Raw genomic sequence first — 6000 nt, 5'->3', positions numbered from 1 at the left:
GGGAAAGAAGAAGGCAAAACCAACTCAGACACAGAAAACATTTAGGAAATTGCCACACAAGAAACCACAAATCAGCTGAGGCACCCAAAACAATGACAGCAAGCCAGAAGTGGAGCAAGCCAACAGCTGTGCCCTGATTGAAAAAGAACCTTCCTCTTGTGCCCTGAACTCAATATGCCAGCCTCAAAACCAAAGCTAACATCAGAAAATTCATTACAAACCAAGATAAATAAGAAAAAAAGAAAAAAGCCAAAGAAATGCAAGAGTCCTTTGTGATATTTGGCAGGATTTAGACACAAAGAAACTGGCTGTTTCCAGATTCATCCCCCCCTTCCACAGACTGACTTTGGAATTCTGATTGAATTCACCTCAAGATCGCTCTCACACTCCATTTGGAGGGAATTAGAATCTGTCCCCTCAGCAGAAGCGTTCCATGTCATTTTCCAAAACACAGAATCTCACCTTGGTTGTGTTGCCTATGGATTTCTAATCCTGAAAGGTCAATTTGCTGTGTTTTTTTTTTTTTCTTTCATAATGGCTACTCTGTCCAAAATCTTGCTTGTATTGCATCAGAATACAAAATTTGGGAAGGCAGAAGGCAAAACCAACTCAGACCCCAAAAACATTTAGGAAATTGCCACACAAGAAACCACAAATCAGCTGAGGCACCCAAAACAATGACAGCAAGCCAGAAGTGGAGCAAGCCAACAGCTGTGCCCTGATTGAAAAAGAACCTTCCTCTTGTGCCCTGAACTCAATATGCCAGCCTAAAAACCAAAGCTCACATCAGAAAATTCATTACAAACCATGATAAATAAGGGAAATGTGAAAAAGCCAAAGAAATGCAAGACTCCTTTGTGATATTTGGCAGGATTTAGACACAAAGAAAGTGGCTGTTTCCAGATTCATCCCCCCCTTCCACAGACTGACTTTGGAATTCTGATCGAATCACCTCAAGATCGCTCTCACACTCCATTTGGAGGGAATTAGAATCTGTCACCTCAGCAGAAGCGTTCCATGTCATTTTCCAAAACACAGAATCTCATCTTGGTTGTGTTGCCTATGGATTTCTAATCCTGAATGGTAAATTTGCTGTGTTTTTTTTTTCTTTCATAATGGCTACTCTGTCCAAAATTTTGCTTGTATTGCATCAGAATACAAAATTTGGGAAAGAAGAAGGCAAAACCAACTCAGACACAGAAAACATTTAGGAAATTGCCACACAAGAAACCACAAATCAGCTGAGGCACCCAAAACAATGACAGCAAGCCAGAAGTGGAGCAAGCCAACAGCTGTGCCCTGATTGAAAAAGAACCTTCCTCTTGTGCCCTGAACTCAATATGCCAGCCTCAAAACCAAAGCTAACATCAGAAAATTCATTACAAACCATGATAAATAAGAAAAAAAGAAAAAAGCCAAAGAAATGCAAGAGTCCTTTGTGATATTTGGCAGGATTTAGACACAAAGAAACTGGCTGTTTCCAGATTCATCCCCCCCTTCCACAGACTGACTTTGGAATTCTGATTGAATTCACCTCAAGATCGCTCTCACACTCCATTTGGAGGGAATTAGAATCTGTCCCCTCAGCAGAAGCGTTCCATGTCATTTTCCAAAACACAGAATCTCACCTTGGTTGTGTTGCCTATGGATTTCTAATCCTGAAAGGTCAATTTGCTGTGTTTTTTTTTTTTTTCTTTCATAATGGCTACTCTGTCCAAAATCTTGCTTGTATTGCATCAGAATACAAAATTTGGGAAGGCAGAAGGCAAAACCAACTCAGACCCCAAAAACATTTAGGAAATTGCCACACAAGAAACCACAAATCAGCTGAGGCACCCAAAACAATGACAGCAAGCCAGAAGTGGAGCAAGCCAACAGCTGTGCCCTGATTGAAAAAGAACCTTCCTCTTGTGCCCTGAACTCAATATGCCAGCCTCAAAACCAAAGCTCACATCAGAAAATTCATTACAAACCATGATAAATAAGGGAAATGTGAAAAAGCCAAAGAAATGCAAGACTCCTTTGTGATATTTGGCAGGATTTAGACACAAAGAAAGTGGCTGTTTCCAGATTCATCCCCCCCTTCCACAGACTGACTTTGGAATTCTGATCGAATCACCTCAAGATCGCTCTCACACTCCATTTGGAGGGAATTAGAATCTGTCACCTCAGCAGAAGCGTTCCATGTCATTTTCCAAAACACAGAATCTCATCTTGGTTGTGTTGCCTATGGATTTCTAATCCTGAATGGTAAATTTGCTGTGTTTTTTTTTTTTTCTTTCATAATGGCTACTCTGTCCAAAATCTTGCTTGTATTGCATCAGAATACAAAATTTGGGAAGGCAGAAGGCAAAACCAACTCAGACCCAGAAAACATTTAGGAAATTGCCACACAAGAAACCACAAATCAGCTGAGGCACCCAAAACAATGACAGCAAGCCAGAAGAGGAGCAAGCCAACAGCTGTGCCCTGATTGAAAAAGAACCTTCCTCTTGTGCCCTGAACTCAATATGCCAGCCTCAAAACCAAAGCTCACATCAGAAAATTCATTACAAACCATGATAAATAAGAAAAAAGAGAAAAAAGCCAAAAAAATGCAAGAATCCATAATGATAAAAGGCTTGATTTAGTTGCTAGGAAACCGGCTGTTCCCGGATTCATCCACCCCTCCAGCTGACTGCCTGTGGAATTCTGAATGAATTAACCTGAAAATCACTGTGAAACTCAGTTTGGAGGCCATTAATATCTGTCATCTCAGCAAAAGTGTTCCATTTTATTTTCATAAACACAAAAACTCACCTTGGTCATGTTACCTGTAGATTTCTAAGCTTCAAACGCCTATTTGTTGTGTTTTTTCTTTCATAATGGCTATTCTGTACAAACTCTTCTTTACATTGCATCAGAATACAAAATTTGGGAAGGAAGAAGGCAAAGCCAACTCAGACCCTGAAAACATTTGGGAAATTGCCACACAAGAAACCACAAATCGGCTGAGGCACTCAAAACAATGACAGCAAGCCAGAATTGGAGCAAGCCAACAGCTGTGCCCTGATTGAAAAAGAACCATCCTCTTGTGCCCTGAATTCAATATGCCAGCCTCAAAACCAAAGCTCATATCAGAAAATTCATTACAAACCATGATAAATAAGAAAAAAGAGAAAAAAACCAAAAAAATGCAAGAATCCATAATGATATAGGGCTTGATTTAGTTGCAAGGAAACCGGCTGTTCCCAGATTCATCCACCACTAAAGCTGACTGCCTGTGGAATTCTGACTGAATTAACCTGACAATCACAGTGAAACTCAAGAAACCAAATTTCAGCTGAGGCACCCAAAACAAAGACAATAGCCAGAATTGGAGCAAGCCAACAGCTGTGCCCTGTTTGAAAAAGACCATTCCTCCGGTGCCCTGAACTCTATATTGCAGCCTGAAAACCAAAGCTCACATCAGAAAATTCATTACAAACCATGATAAATAAGGGAAATGTGAAAAAGCCAAAGAAATGCAAGAGTCCTTTGTGATATTTTGCTGGATTTAGACACAAAGAAACTGGTTGTTTCCAGATTCATCCCCCCCTTCCACAGACTGACTTTGGAATTCTGATTGAATTCACCTCAAAATCGCTCTCACACTCATTTGGGTGGGAATTAGAATCTGTCCCCTCAGCAGAAGCGTTCTATGTCATTTTCCAAAACACAGAAACTCATCTTGGTTGTGTTGCCTGTAGATTTCTAATCCTGAAAGGGCAATGCGTTTTTTTTTTTTTTTCTTTCATAATGGCTACTCTCCAAAATCTTGCTTGTATTGCATCAGAATACAAAATTTGGGAATAAGAAGGCAAAACCGACTCAGACCCAGAAAACATTTAGGAAATTGGCACTCAAGAAACCACAAATCGGCTGAGGCACCCAAAACAATGACAGCAAGCCAGAAGTGGAGCAAGCCAACAGCTGTGCCCTGATTGAAAAAGAACCTTCCTCTTGTGCCCTGAACTCTATATTGCAGTCTCAAAACCAAAGCTCACATCAGAAAATTCATTACAAACCATGATAAATAAGGGAAATGTGAAAAAGCCAAAGAAATGCAAGAGTCCTTTGTGATATTTGGCAGGATTTAGACACAAAGAAACTGGCTGTTTCCAGATTCATCCCCCCCTTCCACAGACTGACTTTGGAATTCTGATTGAATTCACCTCAAAATCGCTCTCACACTCCATTTGGAGGGAATTAGAATCTGTCCCCTCAGCAGAAGCGTTCCATGTCATTTTCCAAAACACAGAATCTCATCTTGGTTGTGTTGCCTATGGATTTCTAATCCTGAAAGGTCAATTTGCTGTGTTTTTTTTTTTTTCTTTCATAATGGCTACTCTGTCCAAAATCTTGCTTGTATTGCATCAGAATACAAAATTTGGGAAGGAAGAAGACAAAACCAACTCAGACCCCGAAAACATTTAGGAAATTGCCACACAAGAAACCACAAATCAGCTGAGGCACCCAAAACAATGACAGCAAGCCCAAGTGGAGCAAGCCAACAGCTGTGCCCTGATTGAAAAAGAACCTTCCTCTTGTGCCCTGAACTCAATACGCCAGCCTCAAAACCAAAGCTCACATCAGAAAATTCATTACAAACCATGATAAATAAGAAAAAAGAGAAAAAAGCAAAAAAAATGCAAGAATCCATAATGATATAGGGCTTGATTTAGTCGCTAGGAAACCGGCTGTTCCAGGATTCATCCACCCCTCCAGCTGACTGCCTGTGGAATTCTGACTGAATTAACCTGAAAATCACAGTGAAACTCAGTTTGGAGGCAATTAATATCTGTCACCTCAGCCAAAGTATTCCATTTTATTTTCATAAACAAAAAAACTCACCTTGGTCATGTTACCTGTAGATTTCTAAGCTTCAAACACCTATTTTTTGTGTTTTTTATTTCATAATGGCTATTCTTTTTTTTTTTTTTTTTTTTTTTTTTTTTTTGACAGGCAGAATGGACAGTGAGAGAGAGAGACAGAGAGAGAAAGGTCTTCCTTTGCCGCTGGTTCACCCTCCAATGGCCGCCGCTGCAGCCGGCGCACCGCGCTGATCCTTGCAGGAGCCAGGAGCCAGGTGCTTTTCCTGGTCTCCCATGGGGTGCAGGGCCCAAGCACCTGGGCCATCCTCCACTGCACTCCCTGGCCATAGCAGAGAGCTGGCCTGGAAGAGGGGCAACCGGGACAGAATCCGGCGCCCCAACCGGGACTAGAACCCGGTGTGCCAGCGCCGCAAGGTGGAGGATTAGCCTATTGAGCCACGGCGCCGGCTTTTTTTTTTTTTTTAAACTTTTATTTAATGTATATAATTTTCCAAAGTATGACTTATGGATTACAATGGCTTCCCCCCCATACCGTCCCTCCCACCCACAACCCTCCCCTTTCCCACTCCCTCTCCCCTTCCACATAATGGCTATTCTTTACAATCTCTTCTTTGCATTGCATCAGAATACAAAATTTGGGAATAAGAAGTCAAAACCGACTCAGACCCAGAAAACATTTAGGAAATTTCCACTCAAGAAACCAGAAATCGGCTGAGGCATCCAAAACAATGACAGCAAGCCAGAATTGGAGCAAGCCAACAGCTGTGCCCTGATTGAAAAAGAACCTTCCTCTTGTGCCCTGAACTCAATATGCCAGCCTCAAAACCAAAGCTCACATCAGAAAATTCATTACAAACCATGATAAATAAGGGAAATGTGAAAAAGCCAAAGAAATGCAAGAGTCCTTTGTGATATTTGGCAGGATTTAGACACAAAGAAACTGGCTGTTTCCAGATTCATCCCCCCCTTCCACAGACTGACTCTGGAATTCTGATTGAATTCACCTCAAAATCGCTCTCACACTCCATTTGGAGGGAATTAGAATCTGTCCGCTCAGCAGAAGCGTTCCATGGCATTTTCCAAAACACAGAATCTCACCTTGGTTGTGTTGCCTATGGATTTCTAATCCTGAAAGGTCAATTTGCTG

This window comes from Oryctolagus cuniculus, unplaced genomic scaffold, assembly GCF_964237555.1.
Source record: "Oryctolagus cuniculus unplaced genomic scaffold, mOryCun1.1 SCAFFOLD_51, whole genome shotgun sequence".
NCBI classification, from domain to species: domain Eukaryota; kingdom Metazoa; phylum Chordata; class Mammalia; order Lagomorpha; family Leporidae; genus Oryctolagus; species Oryctolagus cuniculus.
This window is presented reverse-complemented; position numbering follows the sequence as displayed.